This window comes from Camelus bactrianus, chromosome 17 (assembly GCF_048773025.1).
Source record: "Camelus bactrianus isolate YW-2024 breed Bactrian camel chromosome 17, ASM4877302v1, whole genome shotgun sequence".
Taxonomy (NCBI): Eukaryota; Metazoa; Chordata; class Mammalia; order Artiodactyla; family Camelidae; genus Camelus; species Camelus bactrianus.
In genome coordinates, this window is record NC_133555.1 from 35,899,731 (window position 1) to 35,913,639 (window position 13,909).

Below are 13,909 nucleotides of genomic sequence, written 5' to 3' on the forward strand. Positions count from 1 at the left end.
CTTATTCGTGGCTCTTTGGTTGACTTCTGCAAAATCTATGAGCCACATATGATGAGCCCTGGACAAAATAAGGGACTCATTTTGAAATCTTGCCTCCTTGCTCACCCTATCAAAACTGTCCCCTCTGCTGTGCCAACAACCCTCCGAGCCTGCCCACCGGGACGCTGGGGTAGAAGCAGAGTTGAGCTGGAAGAGGCCTGGTGCCCCTCCCTTTTTCTTGCCCTCCCCTCCCATTCTGGAGATGGCAGCCCTGCTCTGGCCTCTGACACAGGGATGCCCCTGGGAGCCTGAGAGCTGTCCAAGCTGTCTCACTCCATGTCCAGCAATCAGGGAACTGCAGGGCATTGGTCCAGAGCCACCCATGTCACAGGTGGGGAAACTGAGGCCCAGAGCAGAGAATGGCCTCGCCTGAGTCATACTGGGAGTGAGTGGCAGGTGAGGAGCTAACTTTGTCCCCAGGTAGTCAGAGCTGAAGAGGTCTTAGAATCCTGCTTGACTCAGATGGGAAACCAAGGCTCTCTGCCTGTGGTGTGGCTCTAGGCCAGAGCGGGCAGCATCCTCTTCAGCCCCTGGCTTCTCAGCAGAAGACAAGTGCTCAACCCCTGCATTGCCAGGAGGAGGTGTCCACACCCCTGCAAACGTCTGCCCCGCTGCCCACACCCTGCACTGGGGCCAAGCCCTCCCCTCCTCTCGGAGCCCAGTGGAAAAGGTGAGGGGAGGCTTCCTGGAGGAGGTGACCAACTTAGGTTTGATGGGGAGGGAGAGCAATGCCCTGCAGAGAGGCTTGGGGTCTTAGAGATAGGGAGGTGGGGGAGATCAAGGGCCAGAGTGGAGAGCGGGCCACACAAGGTAGGAAACAGCCTGCAGGCCAGGAGGGCCCAGGAGGTCAGGGCAGCCCTGTTTTGTAGATGTGAGTGCATCTGCTAGTGTGGTGAGTGTGCGGGTGTGAGAGCAGGTTTGAGGGCTGCTGAGGGTGTTGGTGTGGTGGGGGGAGCCTGCGTGTGAGCATGACTGGATTGTGAGTGTGAGAGTATGTGTGCTGGTGTGTGTGGAGGGGAGGGTGTCAGCAGTGTGTGTGAGAGTCTGTGCGGGGCTGTGAGTGTGTATGCAGGAGTCTGTTTCACCTTCCCTTCATCCTCTCAGCATTTATTGAGCACCTATGGTGTGCCAGACTCTGTTCTAGCCCTGGGAACACTGCAGTGGAGAAAGCAGTCAAACCTCCCATCCTCACGGAGCCCACACAAACCTCACAAATCACTAAGCCGTGAAGTGTGGGCTGGGGAGGGGCCCAAAGTAAGGGAAGGGCTGTGCTGTGTGTGTGTGTGTGTGTGTTGACATGTTAAAAAATGAGGTCAATGATTATCTAAGAAGGCAATGGTTGGGCAGAGATTGAAAGAAGAGATGATATCCATAATATATAAAGGATTCCTACAACTCAACAACAACAAAAGTAATCCAGTTCAAGAACAGGCAAAGGATTTGAATAGACATTTTTTAAAGATATACAAATGGCCAATAAATACATGAAAAGATGCTCAACATCACTAATTAGGGACATGAAAATGGAAACCACGATGACATACTACTCACTTCACATCCATCAGGACGATTATTATCCAGAAAACAAAAAGTAACAAGTTGGCAAGAATGTAGAGAAACTGGAACCCTTGGGCCCTGTGGGTGGGAATGTAAAATGGTGCACCTGCTGTGGAAAAAGTAGGGAGAGTCCTCAAAAAATTAAAAACATAATTACCATATGACCCAGAAATTCCACTTCTGGATAGACACCCCCAAAGAATTGAAAGCAGGGACTTGAAGAGGTATTTGTAAACCCATCTTCCCAGTAGCATTATTTACAATAGCTGGAAGGTGGAAACAACCCAAGTGCCCATCAACAGATGAATGGATAAACAAAATGTGGTGTGTATGTTTATTTAATATATATATTATATATACATACACAAACACACAATGGAATTTTATTCTGACTTAGAAAGGAAGGGACGTCTGACACAGGCTACAACATGGATGAACTTTGAGGATATTATGCTAAGTGAAATGAGCCAGGCACAGAAGGACAGATACGATATGATTCCACTTGGAACGGGGAATAGTTAAAGATAAGAAAAAAAAAGAAAGGCGAGATGGAGTGTCTCAGCCTGGACTTCCCCAGAAGAAGAGCAGAGACAAGGATGTGAATGCAAGTCGTGTCCCTGGAAGGTGACCGCAGGGAGCATGGGAGAGCAGCTGGGAAGGAAAGGAGGTCCCTGGGGTGCATGGGAGCAGAAGGCACTCTGGGCCAGCCAGGCTCAGCCCCACTAGTGACCTCCAGGAGATGGTGGTGGTGTCCCACTGAGGGGATGAGCAAACCAGACAATTTATCCACCAGCTCCCCCCTTTGCTGGTTGGGGCAGGGCCCCATAGACAGGCTGGGACATGTGTGTGGGGCACCACTTCAGCATCCGCTTCAGGGAGCCGTGAGGGCATCAGATGGAAGACATTGCAGCAGAGGGCGCGATGGCTCTGAGATGGGGACAGAGAGTGGGATAGGGAGGCGACAGGACATGACGGAGGGCCTTTGGGAAGGGCTTAGGTTTGTGCTCTGGAGAGATGTTTTATCAGCATCACTCTGGCTGTGGTGTGGGGACAGGAGCAGGGAGCCCAGTCAGGAGGATCCAGGAGAGAGGAGGAGATGCCCACCTGGCCCAGCAGAAATGGTAAGAAGTGTTCAAATTCCAGGACATTTTAAAAAACACTCTCAGCAATATCTTGGGCGGATTTTGAGGCATTCTGCTTCCTTTCTTTATCTAAACACAGTGTACTCCAGCCTCAGAGCTGGTGTATGGTTATGGGTTGAGGGACTATGGTCTGCCCTTTCATGGTGCATAGTCTGGCTGGCTGGTGAGGCAGAGAACAGAGGTGCTAGTGGCCTTGATGTGGTGGCCCCCGCTAGTGGGGTGTCCTTTGTGCATGTGTGACCTCGTTGGACTCTGGCTAGCCTCCCTGGCCAATGGGTGGCTGAGAACCCCCACAGAGGAGAGGAGGGTCTCCCTTTGGCCCCAGTCAGGGCAGGGAGCCTCCTGACTGGCCGATACCCTTCTGGGCAAGCTCCAGCCAACTTGCTCCTTGGACACAAAGCCCAGGAACAGCTGAGCTCCCTTTCAAAAGTCTCCAGGGGCCACATGGGACTGTGTGGTCCCAGCCTTTCCTTTCCAGGGATGCCCACCCTGGGCTGAATCCTTCAGGGAGAGGCTGCACATGTTCTCAGCCATCTCCAGTCAAGAAGTGGTCCTGCCTCCAAGTTCACATATGTCCGGGATCCCAAAGAATATGTGTCCTGCTCTCTCAAGAAAGCCTGCCCCTTCTCTGGTTTCCAGAATGGTCCTGCAGGACCCCTAGCCCTCCCCCAAACACACTCTCCTTCTTGCAGGCTGCCCTAGTTCCTGGGAGCCACCACCCGACTTGGATTGCCCTGGCAGCAGAAGAGAGCATCTCACTCATCCCCCAAGACACCCTGCAGCCCCCACTGCCAGTCTTCCAGTGTGGACTGAGGGGGACAGTCTGGCAGTGGCTGCTGGGGCAGAGCCAAGGCTGTTGTGTCTGCTGAGCTCTGGCTGGGGTGGTTTGGTCCCCCTTGTTAGGACTCAACTCCATTTAGATGTGTCTCTGTCCCAGTCATGGCCACAGTGCCACTCTGGAGCATTTTGCCTGTTACCTGTGGCTGCGTTGACCACGTGTAGGCTCGGATAGCTGGCTGTGGGTGCAAGTATCAGAGTGGAGAGACCTAGATGGGGGAACTCCCACCTGCCTTGGCTGGGTGAAATGTGTGTCCATTTTTGTGTGTCCCTGTGTGCATTTGTCTACAAGCGTGCCTGTGTTTTTGTGTCTGTGAGTGTGTCCATGAGTGTGTGAGTGCCCATGTGTGTACACCTGCAAATGCAGGTGCCCATTCATCTGTGCATATGCACACGTGTGTTTACCTCTGTGTTTGTGTGTGTCTGTTTATGTGAATGTCTGAGTGTGTACGTGCTGGGGGTCTCTGCTGAGTAAGCACTTGTACTGGGCAGGCAGTGCTGCTGGCCAGGCTGTGGCCTTCCCACAGTTGCATAAACACTGGTCTCAGCTCCCTCCTCAAGCAGGGTGGTCCAGCCTATGGCCCTGCGGCTGGTAGAAAGGGATGGGGGTGGCAATGGGGTGCTTCCCATTAACCTGGTCCCCTCCATGCTTCCAATGCTAGGTCATGTGCCCCGTAAGGCTGGGGTCCTGTCTGGAGTCTCTCTATGCCTTACTTGTCCTATCCAGCCTGAGGCCTCAACTGAGTTCTCTTCAAGGTGGCAGGAATATTCACCTCTGCAGTCCTGGTCCAGGCTGAACCAGAGGGTCAGTGGGGCAGCCAGAGGGCTGGGGGACCTGGGGCAGAGTTCAGCCTCAGAACCCCAGAATCTACCATCCCACCTGGGCTCTGATGTCTCTGCATGGCTTCTTGGGATCACCCACTGCATCTTCATCTGCAGGGATGCTGGGGTCACCACTGGGACATGGATTAGATAGTACTGATTCGGGGACCAAGAAGGCCAGAAATTCAGGCCAACTCAGAATGAAGTCAGTCAGGGTCTTGAAGAAATCAAGTACGAGAGGAAATTCTTACCAGGTCACGAGAAGGAAGGAAATCAGACTGCGGGTATGAGAAATTGGACTGTAGGGCTCAACGCACTCAGAGGCAGAGGGGCTGACAGAAAGCTGATAAAGATCTTAAGAGACATCAGAGGGTAGAGTAAGAGGGTCCAAGCAGCAGTGTGTATGAAGTCAGAGGGAGATGAGGTGGGGGGGGGGGCGACAGAAATTGGGCAGCGGTGTGAGAGGCAGCCCTCATGTGGCGTAAGTGGTGCTTGGGGTGCCAGGCTGGAGTGCTCTGCCGTTGTTCCTGAGGCCTAGGGTGGCGAGGAGGGCTTAGGGGACGGGGCAAGGATGAGCCAGCCTGGATACAGGGTCAGCCATACCCCAGGGAACCCAGTCACCTTAGAGAACAGCAGGAAAACCCCAGGCCTTGAACCCGGTCACCCAGCACAGAAAAGCCTCCCTGGGGTTCTCTCAAGCCCCTTCAGACCAGCCCCAGGCCCGCCCTCACCCAAGTTTGGGGGTTATTTGTTCCTGCCTTCCCAAAGCCACACAATCCTGGTTTGCCCAAACGCTGACAGAGCATAGCTGGAATGTGGTGTGTGTATGTGTGTGTGTGTATGTGTGTATACACAAGGCTCCCCAGGGTCGCCCGCCTAACAGGCCCCCACCCCCCCAAGTCTCAGCAGCCAGGACCCAGGGCCCCTTGGATGGGAAGCGCCTGGAAGGTCAGGGCTGGGAAGGGCCCCAGCCTGCCCCTCCTCCCCAGTCTGGCTGAGGACGCCTGAGTTTCCACCATTTTCTTCCAATCTCCATTCTCTCCTCTGGCCTATGGGTCTGGATATCTCACATATCCACTGAGGCCTTGGTGAGAATGAGAATGCATGTGTCAGAGCCTTTCTGGAGGGCTGGGGGCTGGGGTGAGGCAGTGGAAGACTCTGGGACTCCAGAGATGGGGCAGACAGTGCCCCCTGGGAAGCCTCAGTTCTTGGCCAACTTCCTGATTTTTATACTTTGGTCCAGCTGAACCTGAGCACCCCTTTCCCCCACTACCCCTGCACCCTGGATCTGGAGGCCTGTCTTTCCTCCCCTCAGCACCTCATTCATCTCATTCCCCTCCTGGTTTCCTTCCCTCTGTCTCATAGTAGGCTTGGAAGCCACGTAAAGGTGCTCTAGAATGTGGTTCCCCGAGCTAACTGGGAGAGGTAGTGAGCACGCTGTCCCAAGGGGTGTGCAAACAGAGAGGAAGCAATTCCAGTCCGAAAGGCTACAGAAGGGGTTCTTGCTCTGGTGGAGGTTGGAAGCACTTGGGCGTCCCCGAGCCCCAGGGCCCAACCTGTGACAATAGCCAAGAAAGTTTTCATGCGAGAAAACAAAGGCCCATGTTGTATGTTTTCCATGAAGCTCAGTTTATGCATCTTCCAGGCCTGCCTGTTTTTCTTCAGCGATTGCATCCTGCCTACTCCCCCAACTCCCTTTCTGGCCTTAAGAATATTATTTTGTTTACAAAACAATGGTGATGGTAGCTGGTGCCTTCTGTTTTCTATGTCTTTACTTGGCAAAATAAGACCTTACAAGTCAGCTTTTAAGTTTTGAGGAAATCTCAGTTTGTTGCAGTCAAAAACTCCCCAAATCCTTGGATAGAGACCCTTGAATGGGGCCTGTCCTTTCCAGGCTCAAGACTCATTTGAATCGGGGGCTGAAAGTGTTTCATCTGTGATGACTAAGAGGCCTTCCCTGCCAGTTGGGATGGAGTGGGGAGTGGAGACTTAGAAGGGCAGTGCAGATGAGCCCTTTGGACAAGCAGGCACTGTAGGTCGGGGCTGGGGGGTGGTGTCACATGAGTGAAGATGCCTCAACTTTCTTTGCTGGAATATCTGGGATCCTGAGATTCCAAGTGTCCCCCAGTTGCTCCATGTCCATACCTGTACCCACCTCTGAAGCCTGCAGCTGAAGGTGGGAAGCCAGTGGCAATGACTCTTGTCCCCAGTTGCAGCACAGGGGGTGGGATGGTGGCTGCAGTGGCAGGAAGCCAAACATCCAATGGCTTCTAGCTCGGGAAGAGAAACAGTGCTCAGGGCTGAGGGGAGTGAGAATGAAGCTGGGCACATCCCCGGAGTGTCAGGGGTTCCCTCTGCATGGCCTGGGCAGGGAGCCCCCAAGCGGGTGTCACACCCCAATCCCACAGCTCTACGTGGAGACAGCTCCAGGCCAGCTAGTAGCCAGATGCTCCCTCTCAGGAGCTCAGTTTCTGTGCAGTCCATCCCCCAGAGGGTGCCTTCCTTGTGGTAAGAGGGTCCCTGGGGTTGGTCTGGAGAGTAGATCTGGAGATGTGGGCAGGCCCCGGGCCCCCAGGCTTGCTGTGGCTCCAGGGCCACATCACAGAGCAACCCCTACTGTCCTGGGCACCTGAGGATCCAGCTGTCAAGCCCCACATACATGTGGACATGCCTGGCTATAGGGTCAGCAGGAGCAAAATGGTTACAGAGTGTCAAGAGTGACCTTGAAATTCAGTCCCTGGCGCCCCCAGGTTGCCTGCCCCACCTGGGCTTCTACCTCAGTTTCCCCTGTGGTCAGAGTCCTTCTCCTAGGTGGAGGCCCTGATGCCTGCAGGCTGCCTTCCTCCCCTACTTCTCGGAGTAGGACCCGGCTCAGATTAGGACCCTTAACTCATCAGGACAGCACAACTATCGTGCTCCCAGCACTTCACCAGGTGCCAGGACCTTATAGGGAACTCACACAGAATATAGCTTGGCCACGTCCTACTCTAGCCCTGGCCCAGCTCCCAGGTCTCCGGTCCTTGTGCTGTGGCGTGTGCTTTCAGACCTGAGTGAACGAGGAGGGGCCCCTAATTCCATTCATCTGGATTGGGTACTGTGCCTGCCAGCCGGACTCTGACCACAAAGTTGGGCAAGAAGGGGCCTCAGACACCTGGACCAACGTCTTTTCCAGGGCAAGTCTGACGAGCTGCTGCTTGCTTGAACACCTCCAGCAACATGTAGCTCACCCCCTGTGGAGGCAGCTTGGCCAGGTCGGCAGCTCTCTGATGTAGGGCAAAAATCTGTCCAGGCTTCTCTAGTCCTCAGAAACTGCGTCCTTAGAACTGTTTTACCCCCAACTTGGCCCCTCGATGATCCCCCAGGTTACTCCAGGCCTCTATAGTCTAGGTTGCTCCCTTGCTCTAGGATGGGCCTTGCCCTCTGTAAGGCCACTGACCCAACGGGGGCTCAGTTTGTTAGGGCCCTGAGAACTGTCCCAGCACCCGCTCCAGGAGAGGGTAGGGGGCAAGGGCTGACTCTGCATTATAGAGGGGCCCTGAGGTCACCTGTGCGGAAGGTGGCCTGGAAGGGTGAATGAGGGCAAGAAAGGCAGCATTATAGGAGAGGGAGGTCCCTGCAGGTTGCCCTGGGGCTTGAGCTCTAGGCCTCAGTTTCCCCTCTGTGCTGGGCTGGAGGTGTGGGAACCTCTGGTGTTCTGAGTCCTGGAGAGGCCCCTTCTGGATTCTGAGCTTCAGGCTGGGGGGTGGTGGGGGGAGGTGACAGCTGCTTTGAAATGTGGAGAATAATAAAGCAAGGAATGTCTGAGCTCAGGGGAAAAAATAACCCCCACTCGCTGGGCCTCCGACCCTGCGCTGTAATGAATTAAGTACAGGGAGGCACGTTTCTTGTGGGGGCGCTGGCTAGGAGGCTAGAAGGCTCCTAATGAGAAACAGGGTCCTAGGTGGGGCCATCAGGAGCTAGAGGTTCGAGGTCATCTGACTCGACCCCTAGGGGTGCTCTCACTCCCCAGAGGCTTCCTCTCAATCTCTTTGAGAGTGAGGCGGTCTACAAGAGTGAGGCGGTGGGCGTCCTATCCCACCCCCATGCTGACCTCTGATCCCAGTTTGCACCCCAGTGCTGGCCTTGAAAGGCCAGAAGTGGGAGAAGGTGTGGTTGGCTTGGGGGAACCATCCCCTCATTCTCACACCCCTCTTCAAGTATTTTCTGAGCACCTACCAGGTGGTACCTCTTGTGTGCAAGACGGTGGGGCCAATGCTGCCCCCTGCCGGACCGATCAAACCCGCAGTCCTGCCCACCAGCTTCTGACCAGCAAGTGCCCAGGCCGGACAGGTTTCCAGTCTTCACAGCCCCTCCCCTTCCTCTGTCAATCCTGCTGCCCTCTGTGGCCTCACCTGCTTTCATCCCTCTGTTCCTGGCTCCAGCTCAGTATCACCACCCCTTCCCCTTTCCTGGGTTTTTTTGACATCAGTGGCTGTGGGCCCAGTTCTACCTTTCCAGTCCACCAGTCTGGGGGATCTGGTTTTTTTAGGAGTCACCTCCCCCCACATCCTCTCTCTCTTTCCCAGGTAAACTTAGCGTACCCCCAACAAGGCTGACACTCTCGGGTCTTCACACATGCTGTTCCCTCTGTCTGGTGGTCCCCCATTCATCTACTCCTCAAGACTGCTTTCTGAAAAACCACCCCTTCCCAGGGTGGGGGCAGGGAACACTGGGTTAGTGAGTGATGAAACTGTCAGCAAAAGGGTAAATTCTCAGCAAGGGAGCTATAGAGGGGTGCAGTCAGGTAGGGATGTTCTTGAGGCTCCCCAAGGATCCTGGCTTCCCAGCCTCTGCCAGCTTGGGGCAAGGCTCCCATTTTATTTTTAAGAAGTCTGGCCTGGGCCTTGGAGCTTGAAATATTCTCCCCCACCATCCTTTCTCTCCCCCACCCACTTTAATTAAAAACATTGTTTTTCAAGCACATGTTAATTAAAAAGCAAACATGTTTTGCTAAGTAATTTGGAAGCTCTGGTTATGCAAACCAGTCGTTCCAGTTAAAAAAATCCTTCACCCAGCTTTCCCCAGTGTCTTGGGAGCTGAGGACCCTTGTGGCTACATCCTTCTAGTGCTTACACTCCCTGTGGCGGCCTAGCCGGGGCAGGGTGTCCTCTCCGTTTTACAGGTGGGGATAGAGACCTAGACCTCCCAGCAAACCCAGCAATACCAAGCCCCTGAAAATGTGTGCTTTGGGCCTGGGGAGCAATATCTGGTGAGGAGGGTAATTCAGTCCTGTGCCCCAGGAAGAGAAGGCTGGCAGGTGCTGGGCCACCTCCCTGAAGTTTCCAGAACACCTGGGGCTATGACTACCCAAAGCTGGGACAGTAGGTCCCTGAGGTGAGGGCCCAAGTGAGGACCAGCCTGATGGGTCAGGGAAGCACCGGATGCTCAGATCCCCACTCTGTGTCTGGTGTTGCCCACAGTGCCATGTCTCCACCCTGGCTCCAGGGGCCCCGAGGCCCTTCACACCCTGTGTAGTACCCTCAGGGCCCACTGCAGGGAGCTAGAGTCCCTAAGATGCAGGGTTCAGTGACCTCTAGCCTCTCCTGTTCCCCACTCCTGGCAGTGATGGGGACATCTCACCTAGAAGCCTCTCCAAATCTTGCCACCACCTTGTAAGCTGCATGTTGGCTCTCCCAGCTTGGAGTTCCACCAACAGGAGGGTGTCTCTTAATGTGTGCCCGTGTGTGCTCCATGTGTGAGTCTGTACCCAGGTGTAAGTCACTGTTGGCCAGGAACCTAGTGTGAAGGGGTCTCTCTCTGCTTCCTGAAGGAGGGGAATGCAGAGGTCCTGCCTGCTGGGGCTAGAGTAGGGATAGGGCAGTGACCAGGAAGAATATGTTTAATGGGGGAGGGGAGAGAGACGCCTCCCTACCCTGCCCCAGGCACTGACCCCAGCACTGTGGGACACGGTGGGCCGGATGGCGTGCGCGCGGGCGCACACACACACAGGGACACAGGCTGAGGCGCGGGGAGACAGGAGTCTAAGCTTTGTGTTACCCAGCCGGCCCTCTCCCTCGTCTGTACTCGGCCTTCTTTTCTGTAAAATGGGGAGTATGCGCTGGGATGTGTGCAACTTATTACACGCAGTGTTTCCCCCACGGGGACACACACACCCTCACAAGCCACGACACACGGTGACACACAGCGACACACGCTGGAGGCCAGTCCCAGGGCCCGCCCTCCCTCGGCGAGGCGCCAGAGACGCACACACTGCCGCCTCCCCGGCTCACACCCACATCCCGGGAGGAGCCCTGCTCCCGCCGCGCTGCCCCGGGGGCCCGCGGCGCGGCGCTTCTGTGTTCTGCTCCCTTTGCCGCGCCTGGAAACCGCAGTGGGCCGGCCGGGATGAGCTCACGCCGCCGCCGGCCGCCCAGGCCTAACGCGCTCCAGATGCCGGGCGGCCGGGGCCCGGAGCCCAGAGGACGGCCCTCTGGCGCCCCCTGCAGGGCTCAGCGGCTCCCGGCGGGCCCGGCGGGCCGGCTGGCGGCTCCCGGCCGCGGGACGGCGGTGGGGGCCGCCCCCGGAAGGGGCGGGGCTTAGCTCGCCCTCCCGCTTTCCCTCGGGCCCTTTCTGCTCTCCGAGTTCTGTACCCGCTGCGATTTGCTGCGAAGGCTGTTCCGCCTTCCCTTCGCGGTTTCCAGGACCCAGCCCACGACCCCCCGGGCGGTTCAGCGTCCACGTGCTGGGTGGCGGCCCTTCCACCTTCTGCCCTCGCCAAAACCTCGGGGTCCCACCCCTACCCCCACCACACCCCAGTTCCCCGGAATTCCAGGACTGTCCACCAGGTATGCAGCTCAGGACGCCGCCCCGGCCCTGACTAGGCCCTGCCCACTCTTGTTCCTCTTGGAACAAACACCCTAGTTTCTACTGGGAAAGCAGCAGGGGCCTGACCACCACCTGTTTTTAATAAGGAGCTGGTATTTCCCCGAAATCGCGGGCCCGTGGCTGACCTCACGGGGATGACGGCTGGCCATGGGCCAGGGGGCGGGAGCCGACTCTGTGTGAGCCCCTGACGCCTGGCCTTGCGGAGATGTCGGGCAGAGAAGGGGGGCTCTGGTTTCCAGTTCCAGCTCAGTTGCTGGCTCATGCAAAAATCTGTCCCTCTGTCTGTCTACAGTGTTGTGTACCCCGGGCCAGAACGGCCAACGCCCCTCCTCCTCAGCCCTGCCCAGGGTCCCGCCTTCCTTCTGCCTCCTTGTGTGGTCCTGGCAAACTGCTTAACCTCTCACCTCTCATTTCCTCCACTGTTAGGATGGGGCTATTGTGGGATTAGAGAGGGGACCAGCTAGGGAGAGTAGAGGGACCCCAGGAACAAGTAATTTCTAGAAGATAGGAGGAGGGGACTCTCGGGAGCTTAGGGGCCAGGGATCAGGTCCTAGGCTTCCTGGGGCAGAGTTGGGGAGTTAGGGGAAGGGCCTCTGGGGAGAGGGGGGCAGCACAGATGTCCTGGCAGAATGATAGTGTTCCGTGAAGGGTTAGCATAGGGGGCTTGGGACACCCAGAGTTGGGGGAGGGTGTCAGGAAAGACTTTCCAGAGGAGAGGGTGCTGAGTGAGGTGCAGTTAGTCAGGGTGAGACAAGGTGGGCTAGAATCCTTAGGCAATGAAAGGGTGGAGTTGGTGGGGGGCGGGGTGGAGACAGAATAGAGAGTAGAACCAGGCAGTCAGGTCCAAGGCATCTCTGGTAGTAAGGACTCTGCTCAAGACACCATGAGGAGCCTTGGGAACTGGTTCTGAAGCCCTATCTGTATCTGAGGGAAAAAGAGAACCAGAGGGGTACACAGGGTGCGTTGGAAGGACGGAGGCCAGGAGCCACAGGGGAAGCCGGGAGACAGGAGTAAAGGCAGTGGGCAATGGACATGTCTGGTGGCTGGAAGATGTTGCCTGCTCTGCGACCTGCACTTTCCAAATGCTGGGGGGGTTCCCCCCTAAAAGGAACAACAGTAGCAGTGACTCACACTTTCTGAGCACGATATGTGCCAGGCAATGCTCTGCACACTTACAGGAATTAACGCAACCTCTTTTCCCTAAGATTCTATTCATTCATTCATTCAACAGATGTTTACCAAGTACCTAGTATGTGCCAGACATGTTCCAGATGCTGAGAATCCAGCAGTGACAAGACAGATAAAAAACCCTGCCCACAAAACATTTACATACGGAAGGGGAAGAGAGCTACTATATACATGAATAAAATATTTGGTATGTCAGATTGTGAGAAGTGCTACAGAGGAAATTAGAGGGTATGGGGGATCAAGAACACAGAGCAGGTGGGCACACTTTTTGAGAGGGTGTTCTGGGAGAGCCTCACTGAGGAGGTGACATTTGAATACAGACCAAATCTGGCTCGCCCCCTCTTTCTTAGCTGAGAACAGTTTTTACAGAAGAGAATTTGCAATCAATTCCAAGGTAAGGAACACTAACTTTGATGCTATCCCCATAAAAGAATTCCATTCTTCTTAGTAGACCTGTATTACTGAAAACCAAAACCAAAAGCAAAAAACAGGACTCAGGTCTTCTCATTATATTTTGAGTTTCATCAGTAAACATTTTGTGGAAATTCATTTTCTCTTACATATAAACACCCGCATAATATTCTCAGTTTTGTCTCTTGGCCCACAAAGCCTAAGAAAATGTTTACTGGTCCTGGTCTCTACCCAGGAGGTGAGGAAATGAGCTGTGTGGATATCTGGGGGCAGAGGGAACAGCCAGTGCAAAGGCCTGGAGGCAGGAGCTAGTGAGGCACATCAAGGAGGCCAGTAGGTTTGGAGCCCTGTGAGTGAGGAGGAGAGTGATAAGAAAGAGTAAGAGGGTAGGAGGAACTTGGGCAGATTGTGCAAGACCTTGTGCCAATTCCTAGGTATTTTTAAAAATGTGTGTGGCTGTCTCTAATGGAATATCTTTTAAAATTATATTTTCTAATTTATTATTGCTGTGGGATAGAAAGTTATTGATTTTGTACATTAATCTTTTCTCCTGGCCCTCTTAGTTTTATTCTCTTATAGTTTTATTAGTTTTTCAGTTGGTTTGGATTTGTTTTAGAAGGCACTTTTTATCATCCACAAATGATGCATTTTAATCTTGCCTACATATAGTTCGGCTCTTCCTTTCTTTCCCTCCATCCACTCTTTCTTCTTGCCTTCCTACTCTCCCCTCTTCTTCTTCCTCTCCCCTTCCCTCCTCCTCTCTCCTCCCTTCTCCACTCCTCCCTTCCAGTTCCCTTTTTCCTTCCTCCTTCCCTCCCCTCCCCTCGCTTCTTCTCAGCCCCTCCCCCATAAAAATGAGAGTGTAAGTTTTCAAAAGTGTCTCCATCGTGCACCTTTGCTGGCCTTCCTGGGGTAGGGGATAGAGACTTGGTTCCCTGCCTGAGACTCGATGTGGATGTGAGGACTGGGAGGATCATACACAGACTCCAGAAGGGGAAGTCAAATGAATGTCTGTGCCGATCAGAAGATGCTCTGTGCCAAGGAACAGA

At 54.7% G+C, this 13,909-nt stretch overlaps 1 protein-coding gene across 1 annotated transcript in view; it reads left to right on the forward strand.

Annotated features, from left to right (window-relative positions):
• The first annotated feature begins 73 nt into the window (after window positions 1-73).
• LOC105072930 (serine protease 44) overlaps window positions 74-13,909 on the forward strand; it is a 44,297-nt gene continuing 30,461 nt past the window's right edge. Inside the window, exon 1 of the mRNA XM_074345032.1 lies at window positions 74-11,221. The gene's annotated coding sequence lies outside the window, so the exon portion shown is untranslated. The remainder of the gene's footprint in view (window positions 11,222-13,909) is intronic.